Source organism: Diabrotica undecimpunctata, chromosome 1 (assembly GCF_040954645.1).
Source record: "Diabrotica undecimpunctata isolate CICGRU chromosome 1, icDiaUnde3, whole genome shotgun sequence".
NCBI classification, from domain to species: domain Eukaryota; kingdom Metazoa; phylum Arthropoda; class Insecta; order Coleoptera; family Chrysomelidae; genus Diabrotica; species Diabrotica undecimpunctata.
In genome coordinates, this window is record NC_092803.1 from 83,015,176 (window position 1) to 83,034,168 (window position 18,993).

The 18,993-nt window shown below is 32.9% G+C and overlaps 1 pseudogene; it reads left to right on the top strand.

The window, feature by feature from the left end:
- LOC140450866 (cytochrome P450 9e2-like) overlaps window positions 1-11,508 on the top strand; it is a 36,333-nt pseudogene extending 24,825 nt beyond the window's left edge.
- The last annotated feature ends 7,485 nt before the right edge of the window (window positions 11,509-18,993 follow it).

An 18,993-nucleotide genomic window follows, 5' to 3' on the forward strand; every position in this document is an offset into this window, starting at 1 on the left:
TGTTTTTTAATGTGCCTCCAGTAAGTTGTCGTTCCATCGCTTAAGTGGTCTTCCTACTAATCGCCTTCCTATTATGGAACCGTCTCTTGTCGTCTTTACTACTCTATTTTTGTTGTCATCCGTCTTATAAGATTGATCCATTCTACTTTTTTATTTCTTACCCAGTCCTTGATGTTCTCCACCTTTCATCTACGTCTTATATATGTACTTCTATCTGTGTTCTATAGTGTTTTACCATTAATTTTTCTAAGTGCTTTCATCTCTGCTGTTTCTAACATTTTTTTTTTGTCCTTTCTGTATCGGGTCGTGTTTCTGCCGCGTACGTCGTTATTGGTCTGATAACTGTTTTGTAAATTCTGCCTTTTATTTCTTTTCCGATACTTTTATTTTTTCATATTGTTTCATTTAGGCAACCTGCGGCTCTGTTTGCTCTGTTCACTTAATCTTCCACGTCTGTTTCGAGTTTTCCGTAGCTAGATAATGTGATGCCTAGATATTTAAACTCCATCACTTGTGATCTGACCTACCAGCTCCAATTTACATCTAAGTAAATTTGCTGTATAACCATGCATTTTGTTTTTTTTTTGGAAAAATTAACATATTAAATTTTCTGTCTTCTTCTTCTTTACGCATGATCTTACCGATCTAAAATCTTGTTGTTCTTCTGCTACTGTTATAATTGCATTAAATTTATTTGTTATTACTTTGGTTGTTAATTTTAGTGTTGCGTTTAATAAATTAATTCCTCCGTACTTTTGTGAGTCCGATTTGTCGTCTTTTTTTGAAGAAAGATATAAGGATGCTTAATTTCCATTCTTGATTAATTCTGTTTTTTTGATTATTTTTTGGATGGGTTTTAATAGTTGTTTAATCAGATCTGGTCCTCCGTACTTTAGGAGTTCGTACGGAATTCTGTCCTGACCTGGTGATTTTCTATTTTTTTTTGCTTAATACTTTCTTTCCCTCTTCCTCCTCAATATTTATTTCTTCGTTTGTCGTCACCTTTGCTATTTGTGGTTCATTATCGTCAACTTTAGCAAATAGGGATCAAAAGTAGTCTGCCGAAGTTTCCTACGGAATGTGTTTTGTTTTTATTAGTTTATTCATTTATTTTCTTTGTCCTCTGATCATTCTCCATATTGCTTTTTGTGTTCCGTAGAAGTTGTGTTCCATCTGTTTTTAGAAACTCTGTCAGTGTTTCCTTTGATTTGCCTAACTAAAGTATTTGTATTTTTTTTACATTGTCTTCACTTCCCCTCTAAAACATGGGGTTTTCTTTTTTGATATGATAGTGTGTGTTTTTCCCAGCTTTCCTTGATGTTATCGTTTTTTAATATTTCATTCCCAGCAATCTTATCTGATATTCTTTTTTTGGTATGTTTTCGACTAGGATTTTTGTTTGTGTTGGCGCTGCTACTGGGAATAAGTAGGAAATAAGCACCTGAATTATTCCTGATTCAGTCCTACTTTTACTTAGTCTCCCTCACTCCGGTTCTTACACTAGTTATGTGTAAGACTAATTACTTATATAGTAGTAATCCATGACATATCTCTCATATTCCTCATATATTAACTTTATTTCCTTTCTGCTTGAGTTATCTTAGAACATTTCGTAGCGTTCTATCATAATATGTTTATAAGGTTACACAATACTATATGAGCATTTTTTTCTATGAGCTGCATTATAATGAAAGTGACATCTTCTGTTGATTTATCTTACATAAATTCAAATTGATTTTTAGATATTATGCAGCATTAGGGGAAAATGTATAACAAACAAGTTGTTAGTGGGTTATCTTTTTCAAAATTGGTGTTTGACGTATTTATTTTGTAGGCTTATGGTTGAAAAAAAATCTAAGGGTGCTGTTTTTACCCTCGGATTATCAAATTTTGACGGTTTGTGTCTTTTTATGTACTATAATTTTATGTAATGTGTATTGTAGTCGTGATGGTGTAATGTAGGTTGTGTAACGTAGATTTTACGTTTGTGTATTATGTGTTGCATATGTATTGTGCCTAAATTATAGGTGATAGATGTCTCCTATAATTTCGCATAACTTCCTATTACTCCGCGTTGTTGGTATGTTCTTGTTATTGACTCCTTCTTTTTGTATTAGTTATCAAAGCCTGTTACATTCTGCTGATAGATTTTTCTTTATTAAATAGGGTGAGAGCTGCTTATTTGACTTTTCTCTTTTTATGTCTGTTTCTTTCATGATCATTAGATTTTTTAAAATGTAATTATCATTACAATCAATTGTGGCTTAATCCCATATACACATAATATTTAAAGTAAACATGGCACAAGACAACAGTTCCAGAACCTAATTTTCAGATATTTCGAACTGTTTAGGTATTTGTATATTAATAACTTTTTCTTATGTTTTCACGATGAAACTAAGTAGTTTTATGGCCTTGTAATTTGTACATAGTTCCACATCTTCTTTGTTTATAAATATGCACAAATGTAGACAAGACAGATAAGATTTTATTTCACGTATACTGCCTCTACAAATCGCTTATACGTATTTTGTCCTTGCAGGATTCATCAGAGCCACTGGATAAGAAGCCTTGAAAGTGAAATCAAATATTTTCCTTTAAAGAAAGTTATAGTGAAATAACTTTCTAAAGACGCATACGGCCACATCTAAGAATAAAACTTAAAGTAAAAATCCGAAGATTTGTACTTGTTCGAAACCAAAATTTAGACTCATGCAAATCTGTGCCTTCTACAATTTAAAAAGAAAGCAGACGATGAATGGACCGACATGTGTATTCTAAAATTGCATTGGACATCATATTGATTCATCTCAGCAAGAACCTTTCATGAACTGGCTTCTAATCCTTAAAATATAAGTAAATAAATATACAGGAAAGACAGGTTAAGATATGATTTTACGTATAGTGCCTCTACAATTCGCTTATACGTATTTTGTTCTTGTAGGACTCATCAAAGCAACTGGGTAAGAAGCCCTATCAAATATTTTCCATCAAAGGAAGTAATAATGAAATAACTTTCTAAAGACACACACGGCGACATATGCTAGGAATAAAACAAAATTAAAAATCCGAAGATTTCTATTTATACAAATTCAAAATTTAGATTCTTACCTAAATCTGTGCCTAAAATTTTCATTTCACGTCATATCGATTTATCTAAGCAAAAATGTTTTATGAACAAAAGACATTTTTTCGAAGGAATTTCGATTTTCTGAACACAGAGTACTGTAATAAAAGAGCCTTTCTAATAACTGAGCACAAGAGGGTAGGTAAATAGTGGTCACCGCTGTCACCACTTTAATAAAGGAGGGTTGAGGCTAAGGGAGGCTTAGCACTGTCACCACTGAAATATCCCCTGTGTTTAAAGGAGATTTAGCTGTCTGAGCGGATTTGAGGCATACTGGTCCACTAGTTCGAATAGGTCGTGATTCGCCCTCGCGGATTTACAAGAGTGTAGGAAAAAAAACAGGATAGGGGCTGAAGGATACTCCGATGCAGGCCCTGTAAAGAGTCAGAGGCTATGGGCTTGCGTTAGAAGCCAGGAAGATGTACAAAGCAAAAATGTGTTCCCTTCTTGTCTCTATCTAACGGTAAAATAAAACAAGCCACTTTCAACTTACTATATAATTAACAAATCGTAAATTTACAACTACTACACAAAACTTACAAGGAGCTAGTAGTGGTTATTAATGTTTGCGAAGGGAGACGAGAAGAGATTTTACTAAGGGAATTTAAAAGGCGGACAACCCACTAATAATTGTTTCTCTCAAAGGGTAGTATATATTTGTTCATTACCTTAGCGTACTTAGGCCCTAGCTAACGAATACGCCTTGTAGCCCAAACTGGAATGCAGGAACAGTCTGGATGAACGCTGGAATTCACTGCACGTTATTGCGGTTCTGAGCGAGACGAAAATTCGTATTTTCGATTCTCTACCTTCCGTCGGACACGATATCACGATAATTGACCGCTTGCCGAGAGACACTCTGCCCCGCACTGATTGCCCGAATGCCGAAGTACTACTGGCACCGGACGCGCCAGCACTACTCTCTGGCTCGGTTGCCCGAACGCTACTACCTGGCTCGGTCGCCAGAATCTTACTGCCCCTTGACCAACTTCTTTTTGTTTTTATGTCCTGCCAACTCGTACTCTAGATTCTTTCGCCACAGTCCGAAGTGGAGCCTTGCTTCCACGTTTTCGCTGATTATGCCATCTACTCCATGTGTTAAAGTCGATCACGCCATCTAAACTTCTTACTCAGCTCAATTCTTATCACTGCTTAACAATTCGTACCTTGTATTATTTTCCAACAAGGTCTAAAGTGTCGTAATTTTTTAAACATTCAGGCTTATGTCAAAACTAGGTCAAATTGTTATTCTTTGTTTTTAATTTGAAATGTATACGTTAAACTGTGTCGAATTTACTTTTATTAATTTGGAATATGAAAAAGTTATTTAATTAATTTTAATTATTCTTTTCTAGGCTAATTACCCCTTATTTTGTTTCTTTTATTTACTTGCTATGTTGACTTGTACATACCGGCTAACTGATTAACAATTGCGTTTGGGGGTGGGGTTGTTTTCCTTGGGTATGTGGCTGATACATTACAGTACTTAATTGTTTAAGAATGTTATCTCTTTTTTATTTGGAGAATCTTTTAGGTTTTTCTTAAGAAGGTGTGGGTTTAAGCAGTTTGGTTAAGAAGGGTCTAAATTTTGGTTTCGAACAAGTAGAAATCTCCCGATTTTTACTTTTTGTTTTATGTAAAAATGTGTTTTATGTAAAAATGTTTTTTTTTTAAAGCTAAGCAATTTCCTTGTTTGTCATTTTAGTCACCATTGCTTTTGGTGTCTCTTATTGCCTACTATTGTTTAATCAATAAACTGTTAAAGTACTTTCTTCATCGCGTTTTAACATATTTTTGGAATCATCTAATATAATTAAAATATTTTATTTTCTTTGCTATTTTACTATTATATATATTTTAATTAAAAATTTAAAAAGCAAGTTTGGTTTGTTTGAAGAGTGGGGAAATCATTTGAACGATAATTTTGAAACCTCCTATAAATAGTGAACAAATAACAGACAGTGAAATACTTTTAATTTTAAAGTTATTTCAGCTAGACTAGTTTTTCGTTTTTTTACTGATTATTTCTTTTTGTAGGTAGGCTTAAATTTGAAACCAACAAACTAGACCAAGACGGTGGATATGCAGTTGTACAAGAATCTACTATCAGAAAATCTATCAGACAAATGGAAATCACAGATAACATTATAACAGCTCAAGCTGTAGTATTTTTAATAGGAAGTTTGGACACCAATTCGACTACTCTCGCCTTAATGTCACATCAGTTGGCGATCCACCAAGATATTCAGCAAAGGCTTCAAAAAGAAGTAGATGATGTTTTCAAGCAATGTGACGGAAAATTGACGTACGAAGAGATATTGAAGATGAAGTATCTAGACCAAGTTATTTCTGAAGTATTAAGAAGGTACTGGGGGAGTATTTTCAGGATTTGCTGTTTTTATTTTAGTTGACGGAATTATAAATATAAGTTATACCACAGATTAACATAACACACAGATGCGAAACTGCTCAAGCTCAAGCTTCTTACCAGTTCTTGAATAACCACACTGTAATTCAGGCAGTATATGCGCTTATAGCGTAGTGGTAAATTGATGGTCTGCTAATTGGGAATTTTTTCTATTTTAATTGTGAAATTTAAATAGTTGTGCTATATTTTTAAAAATGGTTGAATACGCGTGTATTTGTAAAGTGTGTTGTAATGCATTTACTTACGTATGTAAATATTTAATCAAAAAAGCTTTACAAATTCATGATTGCTTTCTTTGCAATAAAGTTTTTAAGATGCTGAAATTAAGAATGTTTCGTTTATTTACCAATTGGAAATGATATATTATGTTAACCATTTTAATCAACTTTCTTGCAAAAGTGGAATTTCTAAAATTTTGTTTAAAGAGATGTCAAAAATACTTTTTGACCATCCATGTCTTAACTTTCCAATATGGTAAGGTAATTTCCAATTTATAGGTAATTACCATTGTGAAACAATTTATCAGATTAAAACTTTTTTATTCGTAGAAATATACCAATAGAGACCTACAGCACTTAAAAAAATCGAAACCATCTTGCATCGTCAATCTTGCAATTGGAAACTGTTCAATATTTCTTTATTTTTCAGAAAGAATCTTCTGTATTATTTTGTTGCCTAAGCAACAATATTTAAATTGTACTTTAGTGAATGTTATTCGTTTCTTTACCCTTTTTCGATTTGTTAGAACTTAGTACTTTCAAAAGTAATCACTAGACTAGAAATTTCTAAAACTTTGTTTAAAGATATTGTTGTGAAGCTGTCTTTGTGGCATTTTATGCAGTTAACTATTTTTCACAGGATCTCGATTTTTTCAGCACGCTTATTCTAAAATATAACTGTTATCTTTATATTATACTAAAAAAGTAATTAATATATTTATTAATGAAGGATAACGTAAACATCATTAAGGCTGTTTGCCATTTTTCGAGTGACACATGTGCAGGGTTAATCCAACGTCTTAAAAGGTGTCTCATTGAGAAACTGAAGTAAATTAAAATTTCATGTTAAATACCTACCAGTTATGACATATTCAAAGCTAAAATTGTTTTAATTCAAGAATGTATTAAAAATGAAATAGTTATGTTAATAATAAAATTCTGATTTAGGAAGATTAACTTGATTATAAAATTAAGTCACCGCCCACCTATATATTATGTATTATAAATCTTTAAAAATTGTCACTATTCTAACAGCCCCTTTACTACTTTCCAAATTTGGTTCTCCCTAGAACTTCCAAATTCCAAATGAATATATTAACTACTTTCTCTTGTTTTGTTAAGGCCATATTTGGAATTCGGAATTGGAATTGAATTTGGAATTTGGAAATTTATTTCCTGTTCACATCAAAGCTACGTTTATACTTTTTCAACTTACATAGAAATTTTTTAACGATTTTCACTTTTCTAACAGCCAGTTTACTTTCTCTTGTTTTGTTAAGGACATACCTAGAATTACCAAATTACCTATTATATTTATTTCCTGTTCACTTCAAATCTACTTTTTATAGTTTTTCATTTAACATAGAATTTTATTAAATGTTTTGTTAAGTTTTTTTTGTCTTAATTTTTAGTGTAGGTAAATTAAATATCAAATCAGATGTAAAAGTAACGATTATAGACCAAATGAGTTACTTTCTAAGTTACACATTGTATTGGTGCAAATACCGGCACAACAACGGTTTCAAGGTTACCAAATTCTGCACTCATCGGGTAGCTTTTGTATCTGTGGTCTGTTAATCTGTGCTTATACAATTTGATCATAATTTGTTAATATAAGTCAATGAGTATAATATAAGTCAAGTACTCTGAATGTGATCAAATAAACTAGATGAATAGAGCATTTTCTTGGGTTTGTAGCTAACATATAGATCGTCGGTATTTCTCTAATATTTCTCTATTCGAAATATCTTATAATCCTTAATCAATATTTTAATTATCTTTTTTAATTTTAGATATCCCCTAGGATACGCTATAATGCGCAAATGCGTAAAAGATTAAAAAATAGAGTCGTACAAACGAAGCGAGTCCACCTTTATACTGGAAAAGGGAGCTTCGGTGACTATTCCCGTTGTTGGAATACATATGGATCCTCTTCTGTTTCCGGATCCCGAAAAATTTTATCCAGAGAGATTTAGTGACGAAAATAAGAAGAATATCGTACCTGGTAGTTATATGCCATTCGGGAGCGGGCCTCGCAATTGTATAGGTAAATTAAAAGAATTTGTTAAGAGTCAGATCTTTCTTATTTTTCGTGTGCTTCATCTTTTAAGGAGATTGGCGATTATTACGGCCCAATTTTGCCCTATATGCAGCAGTTTTCAAGAGATGTTATGTTGTTTTTCCACTACCTTGCCTTGAATTTTTCAATCAGGACTCTCCCCAGTCCTCTTTTTCCTTCCACTTTCTTTTGTATAACCAACCGCATCAACTCATATTTTCATATCATATCATATATTATTATATTTTATAATAATATCTTTACAGAGACAATATTTTGTAATAATTTTTTAATGTAGTAAGAATGAAAAATGATATATTATTGCTGGAAAGTACCGCGGCACTTTTGATAGCTACCTCTTGAAGTGGAAAATAAGCAGAGACAATCTGCAGGATGTTCTGTGTTTGAATTTGTATCTTCCGGGATCTCTGGCGAAGCAGATTAATTTGCAAACCTTATTAAAATTAGGTACGATGGAAAAACTGATAGTCGAGAGTAGAGTTGAGACTAGTAAGTAGAAAGAGACATAGGGGAAGATCTCCAAGCCGTTGGGTAGATCAGACAATAATATTGATTAACCAAGGGTTACATCAAGCCGAACAACTAGCCCAAAACAGGGAAGGATGGAGGAAAATCGTGAAAAAACTGTAAAGGCCTGATGATGTCACGATATTCCCAAATATTACACATACAAATCAACTTTTGAGCTCAAGAGGGAATGTCACAAGTTTTATTATTATTAAATTGATCGATTAAATGCAAATTTATTAAGAGAAAAAGATAAACAATGAGAACAAAATTGATTTAAATATGAATTTATATTTGTTATTTATAAACAAAAAAAAATACTTTCAATTTTATATTTAACAAATTTCACGAGCAATACAATACAAAGAAATACAATAGAGAAAGGGGTACACCAAGGATGCGTTTTGTCTCTCTTATTATCTAACATATATTTAGAGTTTATATTAGGCAGAGTCTTTTGTAGTTGCGAGGGACAGGAAACCGTGGCGGTGCCAAACCGTGGCGGTGCCAAGGTATCTAACTTGCGTTTCGCAGACGATACTACACTACTAGTTAACTACAACAAATCCAAAATCATGATTATCGATCACCAACAATAATTCCCTGGCATTTAACCTATTGCGTGATGCGAGATAGTCTCCTCTATGATATATCTTGAAGCTCTAGTTAACAACACAGACAGCTGTGAACCAGAAACTCTAAGACGCAATTCAACTAACAAGAGCAGCAATGACTGAACTAAACGTCCAGGGGGACGGGGTCTTTCGTGATTGTCACATAACTATGACAAACAAGAAGAGACTTTTAAGTTTGATTTTTTCCATATTTTACTATGCATGCGATACATGGATAGTCAAATAATCTGATATATGTTTTTAAAATGTGGACATGGAGACGACTGCTTTGAATTCCATGGACGGCTCGCCGTTCGAACATCTCGGTTCTAGATGAAATTAAACACAATCAGCGACTCTCGAGTAGTGTTTACTCTAGAATTTTAAAGTTCTTTGGTCATATCCATCGAAGTGGTCATAAAAGAGCGGTTGATAGTCCAAGGAAGGCCTCAGAGTCAACGCCAATGCGGCAGATCTCCACAGCAATGGGCAAACATTACGAAAAAGCTTCTCAACAAACAGTATACTACTGCTTATTGAGGCAGTACACAACACATCTGAAAAGATTTTAATGAATATGATGAAGATGGTATTGGGTAATTTATACAATCTGCAATTATGCAAATAATTTTATTATAACTCACAACGGTTATTAAATTAATAAATTTTTGATTATAAAAAATAATATAAGTAGTTCTCTACGAAGCTACATAACTAGCTACTCAACTGAAACTTTTTTTTATTATATATATATATATATATATATATATATATATATATATATATATATATATATATATATATATATATAATTATACTTACAGCTATAAGAGAAAGAATATACAGCTAAGATAGTAAAGGATCATTTTAATTTGGGAAAGGATTACAACAGGAGCAGTGCCACCATTTTGTGGCATTAGAGTTAGAAGACAGTGATGGTTTCCAGGGCAACTACTAACAATCAACACGGAAGAAGCTACAGCTACCTGAGGAAAGGAATGCCAAACGTTAAAACGTTTAAAACAAATATAAACGGTTAATGCGAATGAATAGTAAAAGTAAAATTTAATGACATATCTTACAAAACAGGAAAACAAAAAAAAATAGGTATATAGAAGGAAGGCAACCGTATATACGTATTTCTGACTATTGGTCGTCTTCAGTACGGAGCAGCCAAGTTAGAAAAGGATCATGTTAACTTGGGAAAGGATCACTACAAGAGTAATGTGCCATTTTGCGGCATTAGAGTTAGAAGATCCTGATGGTTTCCAGGGCAACCACTAACAATAACCACGGAGGAAGCTACAGCTACCTGATGAAAGAAATGCCAAACGTTAAAACGTTTAAAACAAATATAAACGGTTAATGCGAGTGAATAATTAAAGTAAAATGTAATGGCGTGTCAAAACATATAGTCTCTATTTTGTTTTTATTTAGAATTCTTCTGATTTTATCTGTCGTGCTGTCGTATACAGGAGAGGATAGTTTTATCAATTGGTTTTTTTTTGTTCTACTGGGTGTTTGGTTTTGCTTCAGAATTTCTCTGCCTCTTGTATTGTAGACGTAGAGAATCCATTTTTTTTTAAACTGTTCATTTTTTGCATTTCCTCGTTCTTATGGTCCTCGGTCCCACAAGATCTAAAAAGTCCTTTTTAGATCTTGTGATTAGTGTTTTGATACTCGAAAGCAGGATGGTGGAGTGAATCAACGTTACATTGTATAAGGATCTATAAGAACTACAAGAACTAAGTAAGCCAACGAACTCAAGAAAATGTTACCAGAAACGGAGCAAAAGCAGAAAATAATTCAAACAAAAGATATAGAGAAATAAGGAGGGTAATATATTGATCGAACAGCAGGAAAATTTAGATTATATTGATATATTAGATAAGCCTTTGAAATACTCCACTTAACGTTTTCTATTACTTTTAATTATGTGTTTTGATTGTATGCCATACGCTAAATAAAAAATAAATTATTCGCTTCTTGGTAAAAGTCATAGGGACAGCTAAGCCATACGATAAACTTAAGTGATCCCACATACGACTTATTTCACTTTTTATTTGGTGCAGTATAGATATAATCGATATCCTTATAGTAAATATCTTTAATAAATGTAAAATTTTATCTTCTATTTTCGGGCTATCAATGAACTCACATGAACTATTTTACCAAGTAACCAAAAACAAAATTTGTTTAATTTAATACTGTTTTGCATTTTGAGAACGATTTCCAAAGTGGAAATCGAAACGTCAAATAAACTTATTTTAAAGTAAAATTGTGGCTCATTCCCAATAATAATAATAAATATACTTACGTTTCAGGATCCAGATTTGCTGTTTTAGAATGTAAGACTGTAATGGTATATCTTTTAAGGAAATTTGACATTGTGCCTACGAAAAATACTACAAATCCCTTACGTTTTAAAAAGAATATAACAGTGTCAAGCAGAGATGGATTTTGGTTAGGTCTAAGAAAAAGGAAACACTAATATTTGTACTATAATGCTAAGCTAAATAAAGTTTTGACTTTTATATTTTTTAATAGTTCTTCTTGTATTTTTCTATTTTATTGTTTTAATTTTTTGTTTTAATATTTCATTATTTTTTTTTCATTTACTTTTATTAAAAAATAATTTAGATTGGATACCACAGTAAAGTTTGGAGTCATTAATACATTTCAATAATTGTTGTAATCGTAAGTTCAATAGGATATATCGCTACCTTGGTACAACATTGTACCATCTCAAAATCAACTATTTAAAGAAAAACTGGTTTTTCATGCATTAATATTGACTCCTCAGCGGAAATTATTTTTTATTTTTCAGTTAGTTGTTAGTTTAGGTGAATTAGTCTTGTACAATCTTAAAAAGCACTAATTTATATATCATTTAATACGTTTTTGTTTTATTGGCTTAAATAAAAGGAATTTAAGTTGTTACAATATTGAAATGAACGTTTCAACAACTTTTCAAAAATTTACGTTTGTTCATAATTGTGTAAATAAATGACAATAAATTAAATTTCTTCCACAATGTTAAAAAATGTTATAAAATAGTTTTGGATGTTATGATTAGTTATGCTCTGAAATAATATACATAATAAAAATATTGAGTAATTGTACTTGTATTGAGAAGTCTCTTTGGCTGATAAATCAACTAATGATCTCAAGTTCGGCAACTGTTGTATTACTTTTCTATGTTTAGTTGGGACACCTCCAGAAGTCAGTGAAGAGCAAAAATGTCCTCTCGACACAACAACAAGAGAACTGTCTATCTTTTTTGTTATTTTATGTTCAGATTGAAAGATATCATTTCCTTTAAGGACATTTTTTTATAAGTATATAAGAATACTTACAATGAAAAACAGTCAATGTGGTTGATTTCCTTACTTAACGCTTGCCCACACTACTTTCTCACCTAATATAGAGTATTGGAAATTTTTACCAGGAAAAGTATTTTTTATTTTGTCTAGTCGTATATATCTGATGTGTCCATCTTTACATGAAATTGTCTTTTTTTGTTTGCCACTTGAACTAGGGCGACTAGCTAGTTACTGAAAGAGAATTCTTGTTAGTGGCTTTTTTTAACTGTCTTTTAATTGAAGAATGCATGCTATCCCCCTAATTTTGAGTGTGATATATAACTAAATATTTATAAGTAATTGAAGAAATATCTAAAGTTTATACTACATGGTGTTACCGATTAAAAAAAGGATAGCTAATTGTTGCACATTAAAAGGGAAAAGCCCAAGATGGTGAAGCCAATATTAGGAATTATGTAAGATTTATGGTTGAATAAAATTAAAAATTAATTAATTATTATTTTAATAAGGTTAAATAAAGGGAATGTAACCAATACAAAAGAAAATATAAAATTTACTTGAAGTACTACAATAGAATAGGCTTAGCTCAAGAGAATAAGAGTAGTCCTCAGAGAGGAGGTTGGCACGTTTGCTTGCCTGTAGTAACCTAAGGTTAGATCAATCCTAAGATGATCTTGAGATGGGCGCCAGGGTGAATTTTGAATATCACACCAATTTGGGGTATACCTATGTAGTTATATATTAACTGAACAATAAAAGATGATAGGAAACAAATAAAAATCAGAAATGCTTTATACACTATATTCCAATCTTATGTACTATCCCAACCCTTATACTTATATACACTAACCAATTATTAAAATATATCCCCAAAATATATATTTACAAAAAAAAAACAGTTACCTAAAAATATGACCCAAAATATAATTATATACAAAATTTGGTCTACCCAGTTCTCTAACAATGAGATAAAATGATCTGGGATTACTGTTTAGGATAACTCACTTGGAGTAAATAGTAATTAAAATATTAAAAAAAATAATTAAATGCTTATACAAGTTATAAAAAGGGCAGTTTTTAAAAATCTGAGCCTAGTCAGTTAAGACACTAGAACAATACATACATCAATCTGATATATGAGGGTATATACAAATTACCATAAAATTGGATAATATATCCTGACAACCTATTGAGTGTAATATAAAATATTAATAAATAGATAAATTTAAAGTAAATAAGGAATAACAAAATTAAAGCAATTGAAAGGATTCAAATAGTTGAGGGTACTAACCAGGGATTGTGCACAAATCTGTTTCGTAACCCACTTAGGCTGAAGGCCTAAGTATCCGAGGATTTAATATGTAATATAAAAAAAATTTAAATTTGAATTATTAACAGCTTTAACTAGAAAGTAAATGTCCTTAGTAACCCTTTTTTCTGGAAAGGCAGTTCCCTAATCCGCTGTCCAGGGTCTAGGTAGTGGATGGGCTCTAGGATGGATCAGCCTATGTTTTTTCTATCTGCCACGGACGGTAGACCAACCAGAAAATCAAACTAAAATTCTTCCCAAAATAAATTCTTCCCAAATCCAAAATTAAAAATATTCTTCTCCCAAAAAAAAGACCAAGATAGGTTCAATGATTGGAGACGGCAGGCTATAAAAGAACAAAAAAAAATCTTTTTATTCTGTCTTCATATACTTATAGTTTTTGTTCACATGACAAAAACTGGAATATATTGGTCATTAAGTGACCTTGACTGAAATATTTAATATTTCCATACTGGAATTTACTTATATATGTATATAAAAAATAAGAATGATTTTTGGATAGGTCTAATAAGGTGAGAAGATTTAAATGATTGAGAACTGGCAAGTTTAAATGGAAGATGTACGTGGATTGAAAGTACTTACCAGAACCTCGGAGTGATTTTACCATAAAACAACGTAACTTTCTAAATAAAACGATACATAAACTAAATACTTCTTCAAACTCAAATTTCACATTTCCAAAAACCCATAAATAACTTAAAAATTATTCCATCTCCTAAGTCCTGCCTGCCGTGATAATTTAACTCATTCCTTCTTGAAGTTCTGTTCGGAAATGAACATGGCCACTGGCCAGTATTCGTTGTCTCTTTAATGACAAGGAAATCGATTCTATTGTAAATCGATATATAAAATTGTATTATAAATTGCTTACTTTTACGGCGGCGAATTAGTAGCTATGTAGGGATTCGGTTTCATTATTTGGAAGATTTTGCTAACGTTCGAAGTGTTAGACTATTAACGATCGTATCGTTACAATGAAGATACATCTATAGGAGAACGTGATTTTTATTTTGGCCACTGCAGTTGTCAGAATACAAAATAACTGCCTTGCCATTAGCCTTCAGGTATATATTTAAAAAAAAAAAAATATATATATAATATACCTGCAGGCAACAACCACTGTCAGATTACATACTAACAGTAATCGCATAAAAATAGAACGGGGGGTTAGACAAGGAGACCCAATGTCACCTAAACTTTTTAATACGGTGCTAGAACATGCTTTTAAGAATTTGGATTGGATGACAAAGGGAATAAAAATAGATGGAGAATATCTAAACAACTTACGTTTCACCGATGATATACTTATAATAGCTGAAGATCTAGGTATAGCAAGAGAGATGGTACAGGAACTCGTTGTGGCTACAGAAAGTGTAGGTTTAAATATAAATATCTCGAAAACAAAAATCATGACCAATTTGGTACCCAACCAGAACATCAGTATTGGTGGAAAAGAAATAGAACTCGTAGATAGATATAAATACCTGGGACATGAAATTATGATTGGCAGGGATAACCAGACTCATGAACTGAAGAGAAGAATCGGCCTTGGGTGGGCAGCATTTGGAAAACTGAGAGAAACTTTTAAAAGTGAGCTGCCCACATGCCTAAAGAGAAAGGTATTTGATCAGTGCGTCCTCCCAGTCTTGACGTACGGAGCAGAAACACTTACCTTAACAAAAGCACCAGCTACCAAACTGAGAGTCACGCAGAGAAGAATGGAGCGGTCCATGTTAGGAATAACTCTGCGAGACAGAATAACCAACGAAGACATCAGGAGAAGAACCGGAGTGACTGACATCATCGAGAAGATAGCCAGACTAAAATGGAGATGGGCAGGACACATAGCCAGAATGACAGATGGGCGATGGATAAAGAGGTTATTGGAATGGAGGCCAAGGGAAGACAAGAGAAGCGTCGGTCGACCACCTACAAGATGGACTGACGATTTAAGAAGACTCGATAAAAACTGGATGGGAGCGGCGCAAGATAGACGTGGTTGGAAACATGAGGAAGAGGCCTATGTTCAGCAGTGGACTCTTGAGGCTGGATGATGATGATTAGCCTTCTCTTGTAAAAAATCAAAAAAGAAAAAAGAAATTTCTGAAACTCCACGTTTTGCACACCCTTCATGCCAAATATAGCAATAGACTTACTTTAATGTGGGGTTAAAAACCGTAAAATTAAAGGTGCCTAGTTTTCTTTTATAATAACATGTTGAAATTTGCCCCTTTGAAAGTTGAAATACAGCTTTAAGATCAAAGCAAGCAACAACAGTGTTCGAGTTATGACCCCTTCTATTGTCTATGTCTTGCTGTTTATGTGCACGAGATAGTTCTTTCTCGATCATCATCATATAACGGGGGTCCTACGGCGATTGCCGCTTCTCGCATTTCAGCCTCCATCTTTTCCTATCTCTCCAATCTACCTCTTCTAAGCCTCTAGATTGCATTGTTTTCGTAATTTCTCTTCTCCAGGAATTTGGTGGTCTTCCCCTTTTCCTTCTTTCTGGCGGAACATACATTAAGGCTTTCTTTGGCCACCGCTCCTCCTCCATTCTCATCACGTAACCATACCATTGTAATTGCCTTCCTTGTATTCTATCTGAAAGAGTATCTCTAATTCCTGTACGGTTTCGTATTTCCTCATTCCTGATTCTTTCCATTCTCGATACTCGACATGACCTTCTAAGATAATCCATTTCCACAACGTCTACTTTATCTCGTTCATTCTTTGTCATCGTCCAACATTTGGGACCATATGTGGTAATTGGTTCTACAATTGCTCTGTATACGCGAAGTTTGGTATGCATCTTTATTTTATTAGACCACAGTAATGAATTCAGTATTCGGATGCATTTTTCCCTTGGGTTATTCGGTTTTGTACATCTATCTTAACTCTGCCATCTGCTGATATGACGCTTCCTAGATATTTATACTGGTTGCAGCCTTTTATGACTGCGTTTTCAAGCCTCAGATCTGTGGTATTTCCTCCAATTTTTAAATATTCTGTTTTGCTTATGTTTACAGTAAGCACCCATTTGGCATATTTCTCAAATAATTTTCGATTCATATAATTTATATCTTTCTCATCGGTTGCAATCACCACCTGATCATCTGCAAACAACAATGTATACAGAGTTTCTTGTCCCACTTCGATGCCCATAAATCTACATTTATTTCTCCAATTCCTCAATGCTTCTTGGACGTATATTTTAAAGAGTGTCGATGACAAACAGCAACCTTGCTTTAGGCCTTTAGTGACTTTAAATTCATTTGAGGTTCTGGTTCCAATTTTTACACAACTAACTGCATTTTCGTACAATTTATATATCGCTCGGATATACGTCGAATCCAATCCGGACCTTTCGAGGACCTCAAACATTTTCTTTAACGGGACACTATCATATGCTTTCTCAAGGTCTATAAATACCAAATGGGTCTCTCTACTTCTTTCGACACGCTTTTCAATTATTCGTCGTAGGATAAATATATTATCAAGGCAGGATCTCCCGGTACGAAAGCCGCTTTGTTCTTCAATATCTTGTATCTGTCTTTCAACCCTCTTCTTTAATATTCTGCCGTACAACCGGCCCACAGAGCTTGTCACACTAATACCTCTATAATTGGAACTTATATTCCAATTTCTAGTCTCTTTCATTCCCTCTCTTATATATGGAGCTTATATAAGATTTATTCCAATCTTTAGGAATTTCCTGGTCTCCACACATACATTTATTGAAAAGGTCTACTATTAAGTCGGCCCATATTTAACCAGCTCTATGGGAATGTCTCCAGGCCCTGCGGCTTTTCCGTTTTTAACCTCTTTTAATTCCCTTATCTTTTCCCATCTGTACTCTACTCTATCCTCTTTCAGCAGTTTCGTATAATATTCTTCCCATTCATTTAACTTTATGAGAGAAATGTTGTCTTCATTTTTCTCATTTTTCCTAAACTGCTTTAATGTTTTCCAAGCTTGTGCCACTTTTGTTCCACCCATAAATCTGTCCAGTTCATCACACTTAGCCTCCCAGTTTATATTTTTCGCCTTATCCACGTCTTTTTTAACTTCTCTATTCCATTTAGCGTATATTTCTCTGTCTTGAGGATCTTTAGACTGAAGCCATATGTGATATGCTTGTTTTTTTTTTTCGAGAACTTTCTCTTCTAGTTCCGTTGACAACCATTCAGGTTTTCCTTTTTTTTTATTTTCAACTTTTGCCAGTGTTTCAGTTGCCGCTTCATAAATATATTTTTTAATTACCTCATATAGACTTTTAGGGTCTATGCCCTTTGTTTCTATATTTTTTATTTTGTGAGCTATTCTAATTTTATATAAGAATTTTGTCGAATCTTGTTTAAAGCTTTCCAGGTTATATTTTATGTTTTCTATGGTTGTTCCTATGTCTGTTACTTCATCATTTTTGTGACTTGATTGTTCTCTCTTAAATGTCACCATTACTTTTGCAATAATCATATGGTGGTCACTTCCACATTCTGGCCCTTTTAACACCTTCACCTCCTTCGTTTTTAGTTTAGAATCTTTACGCTGAATGAAATAGTCAATTATTGATTTTAAATTCCTGGTAGGCTGCATCCATGTAAATTTGTGTATATTCTTATGGGGGAAGAAACCATTTAATATTTTCAAAGAATGTGCCTCGCAAAAATCTATTAATCTTTGACCATTGTCGTTCAGAATGTCTTCTCCATATCTCTCTATTATTTCACTGTTGGAGCTCTTTCCAGTTCTTGCATTAAGATCACCTAAGATCCAAATTTCTTTCTTCTTACTAATAGTTCTTTCTCCTTTTTGCCAGTTTTTATTTTCTCTTCTATTTTTTGTATTTTCTGCACTGCACTGTTGTTATAACTGCTACATAAAGAACATTTACGTTTGTTGGGAATAAAGAATCCAATATTAAACTTTGTGTTAAAGATTTCTTCACCCTTGTGTTTTTAGCACACGGAACACTTTTTTCAATGCAATTTGCTTTATACAACCTACACATTTCAGATGTAGTTAAGTCATCCTCTATGAACTCTCTTTTATTATCAGCTCGACTATGCGTGGTTGGTTTTGATGTTTTCCTTTTTGATCTTCAAGTATTATACCAGAGGACGTAGTTTTCTTCTTTACAATAGTTAGATAGGTTGCACTAATACAAAAAGTATCGGTAAACCTGTTTTTACAAATTTGGAGTTTCTTTTCATCCACAACACAATAGTACCTGTAGTTTGTTGTACGTTGAGAGTTTGTTTTTTGTAACTATACATTGGGTGTACATCTAAAACTTTTTGTCGGACATCTAAATTTAACTTTGACGAACATTTTAACCTGCATTTATCACCATAGCCAGTTTTTAG